The sequence below is a fragment of the Anas acuta genome, chromosome 2 (genome assembly GCF_963932015.1).
Source record: "Anas acuta chromosome 2, bAnaAcu1.1, whole genome shotgun sequence".
NCBI lineage: Eukaryota > Metazoa > Chordata > Aves > Anseriformes > Anatidae > Anas > Anas acuta.
This window is the reverse complement of record NC_088980.1, coordinates 70,750,252-70,758,319: the sequence shown is the minus strand read 5'-3', so window position 1 is coordinate 70,758,319 and position 8,068 is coordinate 70,750,252. Positions and strand designations below refer to the sequence as shown.

Below are 8,068 nucleotides of genomic sequence, written 5' to 3'. Positions count from 1 at the left end.
AAACCAGATACTTGCTTAGAGTCAGTTTTAAGACGTAAAAATCCTTCAGAGGCTCAATTCTACCTGCTTCCAATTTAATTTCATATTCCTGAATATTACGGTCAAACCCACAAGCTATAAAACATGCCTCTGAAAAGCCAAACACAACTGGCATTTACTCTCACCAAAGCCAGTGGCACATTCAGTGGCCTCCCTTAGCCCGAAACCCCTGGGGTGGGGGCTTTGGATGGAGGGTGAGAACAGCCCTGCCCAGCAGGAGAAGCCGTGGGTTGCTCAAGACGTGGTCCTCATGCCACTGCAATTCCAGTGACCTGCTCTGCAAAAAGGTAAACCATCCACCCAGCCCGGCCCGCAAGGAGCAGAACAGCACCAGCGCTCAGCTGAAAGCAGCCCTGTTCCCCACCAGGCCTCTAAGCAAAGCCTGCAGGGAGCCCCTGGTGCCTGGGTGGAAGCAGGCGAGAGGGTGAAAAGATGAGAGGAGGAGTAGCAGCGGGCTCAGCACTATGGGGCAGACCCTGGTGAGTGAGTCACAGCAGCCCAGCAAAGCTGAGTACAACCAGGTGTGTGCCACACGGCTGCAGGGCTGGGAACAGGCAGACAGCAAAAGGAACTGGGTCTGGGGGAGGAGGCGCAATTGCCCAGTATTGCAGGAAGAACAGGCAGCTTATTTTATTTCACAGATTTCCCCCTGCAGTGATGTCCTTATGAATTATTTTAGTTTTAGCTCCTGGCTCTCCATTTTCAGCCTTCTCTTACCGTGCAGTTTTTCAGATGAGTAAATGGTGAAGCCCATACGAACAGAAGAGAAGGAAAAAAGCAGAACTGAGGATACACTGGTGACTAACCAGGTGAGCAGTGCATGATTCTTTTTTTTTTTTTTTTAATAAACTTGTAAAAAATACATACCCCCCAAATACCTACACCAATATAAATGATTTACAGAATGCCTATAACTACTGCACCAAGAGCTCACAGAAATAAATAGTCATTACCAAAAAATGCTGCAGTGATTATTATTCTTACATCAGGGAAGGAAGACATTCGTTCTTACTATCAGTAAAATTTGTTCTTAACGCCTTTTTTCTTTCCCTGAGGAAGCTGCTTTGCTGGAGATGTTGACTTTTTACCTGGACTGGAAATTACCCAGAGCATTGCTTTCTTAAGAGGTTAAGATTTAAACCACTCTGGACAACTGGCCTCAGGGTAGGCTGTGCTGGCCCTCAGCATCCAGTTCAACATACAGAGAGAGCTTTAATGATGAAAGGCACATTTAATGGGCAAAGTCAAGCTGTGTGAGTAAGGGTTCTCCAGGTGTTAGGTGAAGAGGATCTCAGAGTAGAACTATTGCAGCCAAATTTTATTGTTCATCCATCTTGTTGCTACAGAATTAAATGCAACCACATCTATCATCAGAAACCTTTTCCTCTATTAAAAACTATACATCAGACATTGATTGATGGGGCTATACTGACTCAGTGATGGAAGTGTCAGCAATATGTCTCAGAAAGGGAGCCAAAAGCATGAGGAATAGTTCAACTTATGGGGTGCTGCTGCTAGAAATCTAAGAGTTTATGTAAATCAACCCCAGACTTCACTGCGCAAGGAGAGAGGAGAACTTGAACATCGCCATGCAGAACGATGTGGTCCCACCACATACTCGAGCGTGTTCAGTTTACTGTAATACCCAATCTGCCAATATTAATTTCTTAATGAAAAACTTACATGTGGGAAACTACATCACCATCAAAGTGACAAAACCCACATCCTGCTTAAATTTCATTCCCTTGAATGACATTTCCATGGAAAATCACTGGAAAGAGAACCAGAACTACAACAGAAGCAGACAAGGAAAAAGCACTGTGTTTGCTAAAACTGAAAGCATGTCTTTCTTCAAAGAAGCCAGACCAACACTGTCACTAGGATCTACTCACTAAAAAAAAATACTAAAAACAAACAACAAAACCAGAGTCACTGAGGTTTTCTCTTGAAAATAGAGACCACGTTTCTAATGAATACCTCTGAAACAGGTCTTTCTGTAGTAGGAGTGAAACAGTTAAATTCTGAATATCCTAAATACTCCCACCTTCCCTGCAGCTGAAGCTGTCTGCACATAATTTGAGAAAGTCAAATTAAAGGAAAAGAATACTGTATACATAACACGTTAAACTATGAGTATGAAAAGAATGTATGTGAAAATCCTGCATATTTTTTGTTTGCCTTTAATTAGAGATGGATTCCTGATCTTGATTATCCTAAGCAGAAAATCAAGACCAGTCCCTGAAACCAAACAGTCTTCCCTTTGTGGGCCTCCTCTTGATTTATGTAGGGCTTTAAACAACACACACACACACACACACAAAAAAAAAAAAAAAAAAAAAAGAGCTGGGGTTACTGTTTTTTCACATTAGTTACTTTTTTGAAGATGCAGATGGGCCTGTGTTTTAGGGTATTTATTTCTCGTTATGCCTTACAGTGGAAGAAAACAGAGAGCTGGGAGAAAGCACTACTGAAAATGATATGCTTTCAAAACCATATTTTGCTAATAATTTTAACTCTCTTTTGAGCAGTGGTCCACCCAATTCAAGATGTCCCTCACAGCAACCCTTCTTGTTGGTTTGGATACTGCGGTGCCACTTTTAAGCAAATCAAAAATCCCCATTGCAGCATATTTTGTGACAAATTCCCTTGGCTCATTCAAAACTGAAAAACAAAAACAAAAACACCCTGAAAATAGCCCCCTGATACCTTGCTTGGATTGTTTGATTTCAGTTGTGGCTTCAGTCATTTTGCAACAGTATTTGAGGCAATGAAATGTTGGGAGATGACACATTTTCAGCTCTGGCACACACTAAATGAAAAGACAAAGCCAAACTTCTGAAATAGTTTGCCTGTGTGGTTTATAGGTGGCAGAGGGAGGGACAGGAAGAAGGTTAAAAGAGAAATGGAAGAGTACTATGCTCAGAATAAATGACATTAACAGGGTGAATTATATCACACACTCTAGTTGCGTGTTCTCTTTTTACCTGCATGGGGAAATATTTGAGACCCAGAGCTCCCCCATGAAATCTTGAAGAATTTAGAGTCCTCCTTCTGCTCTGTGGTTACACGGAGGAGGAATACAGGGAGGCTGAAGCTGCCCTCCATTCCTATCACCCTCATAAGTAAAGCAGCCCATTTTCCCTGCCCTTAGGAGGGGCAAGAGACTGGCTGATCTCTGAGGAGCTGCAGCACAGAGAGAGGCTGTCATCCAGAGCCTGGGAGGGAATGCTGCAGAGAACACCTTTAACCAAGGGCAGAGGAATGAGGTGTGGCTGATGCAGGAAACTCACCTGCTTCAGTGCAGAGCAGCGACTACATTGCCATCAGGGATGCAATGACCCGGTGAGCTGCTACACTAGGTATATGTGCTATATTACAGAAGTCAATACACAAAATATCCACATCTCAGTTTTTTTCCAAAATGAGAGAAAATAGCAGGTCAGTATAACGTGAAATGCCAAGACCCTGGGCAAATTCTCCTTAACTGGAGAGAGAAAAATAGAAAACCTGTTTTGCATTTATGCTTTCTTCTACAGCCATAGACTAACACATTGCTTTGTGACACCGACGATTTCTGAAGTTATCATGAGATCAGCCATTATATCTCATCTTTGTTTTACAACTTTTTCATCTGTTTCACATTTCTTGGCTCTTTTACACGGTACTTTTAACAGAAATCTGACCACCATAACTATAGCATTCAGACTATGCAACTAGCTCGGAGGATATTTACGTCTCATCAGTGAGAACATATGAGGAACACAAGCCTTAGCAGACTGATAAAATCTTTGTCATGGCATATTTCACTTTGCACAGCAAGAGCATGTGCACAGACATACAGTACGAGAGGTCTGCACCCCTTGCCAGCAGAGCAGAGCATGCAACACGCCTTGGCTTGGCTAGCCGCAGGTCCCACGCCTGCTGTTCAGAGGAACCAGTACCTCCCATACTGGTTCCTCTGGAGCTCCTGACCCTCCAGTGCAGTTACCACAGTCCTAAGAGTTTTGTGAAGTCGCTCCCTTAGTTCCATTTCAAGGACCTGCAGTGGTGGATTACATAGCTGGTAAGGGAACTCAACCAAGTCGTTCTGCATTCGGGTAACCTTTCAGCAACATTTTTACTTCTGTAATCTGAAATTTACTTGCAGTTCCAATTACTTTTATGAAAACTGTATTTTCTGTAGATCTTTAACACTGAAGCACCAGATTCTCCTTCAATTACCTTTAATGAGGTAACTAGTATCATTAATCACATGCGGCTTATTCAATAACCTTGTACAGGCAAAGAGCTGAATGCTTACACTCGGTCCTATTCTGACGTGTGTGCTACTGAGTCACTTTACAAAATAGCTGTGTGAACTATTTTGTGTATTATTATCATTGGTGCATGGGTCCTCAGGGATGTAAGAACAGCGTTTTACATAATAATTGAAAAGAATGGGACAAGTTTTATTTGGAAAGCAGTATTGGCCAGGGGGGAAATACCAAAATTGCATTGGAAAAGGAAAGGCACCAGTCATCGTGATCTTCTTCCAAAGAAAAGTTACTATAATCATTATGCAATTTAAATGTAAAAGCTGTACTCTAGGCCTGACTCCTCTCATGGGCCTGCAAATGCACACTGCATAGCAGAAGGCATAGGAGAAAAAAGAGACACTGCAGAGCTGCATCACAACTTGTATCACAGGCCTAAAGGAAACAATCATCTCAGTAAAATATATCTGATTCTTCTAACTGTACGGCAAGTGTTTCTCTTCCATGAAAAACAAAGTCCCTAAGAAATGTCAGTGCCGTAGATCACTATGTGGCAAATTTTAAATTACCAAGTAGTATTCTGCACTCTTGAAGTACTGCTGAGCTGAACGGTCTCAAAACAAAAATTATCCTTTCTGAGTGATTCCTGTAATGCACGTTTCTGTTTATCTGCTTTGAATTCACATTTAAATGAACTGCTTACACTGTGCTATAATCAAATACCTGAAAAAGCTAGGCCCTCTAAAATTTGTGCAGCCTTCACTCTTAGGAACATGATGCTGTTCAATATCCTGCATTTCCTTACCCAACATTAAACTCCCACACTCATTTCACTACTACCAATCTCCACAGTAAAATAACCATGTGCAATACTACTGACATAGTAAAACAAACTATCTCAAGAGCCAAGACACAGCTCTGTCCTTTGATGCACACAGGAGCTGGACAGAAAGATGCCCCTCAGGAAAGGGACGACGGGGACAGAACAGTCAGAACAGGTCCAAGCTGTTCAACCTCACTTCCCCATCACCCAGTGCAGGCAGATTTTATATTCTTTCTGTTGCCAGCTTAAATGGGCAGGATGGGAGAGAAGGATGAAAGGAGATAGGGAGAGACATCACTGCTGTGATGCTTCATTTTTCAAAACCTATTTTCACCTTGATTCAATGTTCCGGAGGCCACTAGAAACCCTGTCTCAGTACAGTTAGTAACAAAGTCCTTTCCAACGATGAGACAAAAAGTTTAAAATTTTTCTCTAAGCGAAACACTTTCTTATGAAACAACTAATAGGATTTTATGTTTACCTAGGTGCTTTACTTCGGAACAGGAGCTACGGAGCACTAGAGATCAAAAGCAACAGTAAAAGGAATTCTTTCATATTTCCTTCACCTCTAATTACTGATGAGAAAACGAGGCCTCACTGTTTGAAATAACAGCATGTTGTTAAGAACCATAATACTGCAGCAGAGTACATTGAAGTCAATACCCCAGCTTTGCTCAGTCAAGGCCGATGTGCATTTACAGTGCTGTGGATCTAGAAACTATAAAAGCTTGCTTACTGTAATAACAGTGGAGTTACCACACTGACATACACCTTCACATTTCACCATTGGGACCCCACAATATTCACTGATCTTGTACAAAATTACTTTGCATTAAGTTTTTCTCTTTTTCATTACCATGTTGACAGGATCAACTTTTCCTGTGAACAGGAAAAAGAACAGCTAGGGCACCTGCTATCCATTCGTGAGGCTCTTGTGGCCTCCACATTCAGTGGAAACACCAACGTCTGAGCAAAAGGAGACAGTACTTGTTAAAAAGTTCAGGTTAAACATGATATAACTGGGGATCAGTTTACATACAAGATTTTTGTTCATTCAAAAAAGCACAAACAAGCAAAGACATTGGTTGCATTTGTTTTGTCAGCAGTCTGAGGGGTTTTATTGGGAATACATGACTAATTTTGTTAATATTAACAGTAACCTCTGGGAGCAGATCTTTTTGCTCTAAGTTATCTAACTTCCATGGAGCAAGTGCACATTCATAATAGGATCCTGCTTTTTGCTTCCAGTGCCTCAAATCTTTCAAAGAATACTGGTGGTGGGAAAAGCAGGTTGTTAGGTTTATGTCCTGGAACCAGCACGTTTGCTTCCAGTGCAGGGTCATGCTTCCATAGGATAGCCCAGAATCCTAGACTACCCCCAAACCATTACAAGGTATACAAACCTTTACAAGCAAGAGGCACAAAGGGTGAAACCCAAAATAATGTAAATGTCACAGAGTTGTCTTTAATTTGTGGGTGCCTCACTGCCAGGGAGGGATACAAAATCTAACTCAGAAGTTAGGGCTCTTTTTACATCACGCTGCAAGAGTTACAGATTTGACAAAGGAATCCAAACTAGTCAGCCTCTAAGTCAGAAGCTGCTTAAAATCAGACATTGAGTTGAGGTCACTTAAAACTACCTGATAAAAGGTAGTGAAGAGTACATGAAAGTACTCAGGGAGAGGGGGAGCAGGAGGAGGAGGTCAAATTGGCTGCTCTCTACTGATCGGATGGCTTGCTATTAGAAGGGACAGCTGCCTCTGCTTGAGAACCCGACTGCAGGTCTCTCCTGAAGGAAATGCCTAAGCAGGAGCAGGACAGCAGAAAAAGCACACTAGGAAAGATCCTAAGTGGTTCCAGGAGCAGGAAATTAAACACACGATTCCACTCACCCACGCAAATCTTGTTCACAGGCAGCCGTGCCTACCTCTTGCATGGCAGCTGAGATTACTTCGTGTTCTTTGTGGCAGACATGACCAAAGATGCCAGAAATTTCACTCTGCAGCACACCTGACCGCTAAAGCAATTGGCAGAATACTTGGGAAATGCAGGTGTCATACTCCCTCAGGCCAATGAAAGAGTTGGATCTGAGTTTTCTGAGTTACTTCTCAAGAGAAGAAATGCTGTAGTTATTATCTTGCTCCCCTTTTCTGCTCAGTAGGGAGAGAACAGCAACCAACATGGAATTTGTAGACTCTCATGAGGTAGGTCTGCTCTAAGAACATCTGCAAAGTTAAGTTTCTTATGGGAGGCAGGCAAAGAAGGTATAATTTCTTGCCCTACACCCTAACATAGGAGTTAGCCTGACACTTAGACCCGAACAGACTGAGCTGCTTACAGTCACTGCCAAAACTGAAACAGGGTGGTGAAATACAGCTCTTAAGCATAGAAGTTAGGGAGAGACTAAGCTGGACCTCCGTGGATTGATTACTATTTTCCATCTTGAGCAGCCTGTAGGGGCAGATATTGCTGGGGAGGAATAATACTGTAGAAAATTTTAACCTAAGTTATACCTATAAAAGCAATTGGAACATCAGACTAGAAAATTACAAAAAGTCTACAAAATTCACTGGGAACATCATGCAATTTGATTAACTGCTTCAGATGACCCCCAACCATCCCACCAAAGAAAACAGCTTATTTCAAATCTTAAAGAGATTTCCAAGTGCATTTCAATTTTCGTTAAGCAAGGGAAAAATATTTCATATTGTTCAGCAGTTATTTACAATTAAGCAACTGAATGTATGTAAAATAAGTTGATAATTACAAAGGAAGACCAATGAGCACTTCTGTGAAGGTATTCCAGCTATAAGAAAAACAATGTTAGATATTTATGCAATGATAAATATATAAGTAACTCTATATATTTTAACAGTCTCTTAAAGGAGCCAATCTAGCAGAATTGGAGAGAGAAATTAAAGGTCAGAAACCTGACTCAAGCAAACACTGATGA

General features: G+C 41.7%; 1 long non-coding RNA gene across 1 annotated transcript; it reads left to right on the top strand.

Annotated features, from left to right (window-relative positions):
• Nucleotides 1-361: 361 nt before the first annotated feature.
• On the top strand, nucleotides 362-2,214 carry LOC137851734 (uncharacterized). The gene is made up of 3 exons (XR_011093408.1): nucleotides 362-560; nucleotides 764-848; nucleotides 1,099-2,214. It is a non-coding gene; the product is annotated as an uncharacterized lncRNA (long non-coding RNA).
• Nucleotides 2,215-8,068: the final 5,854 nt, after the last annotated feature.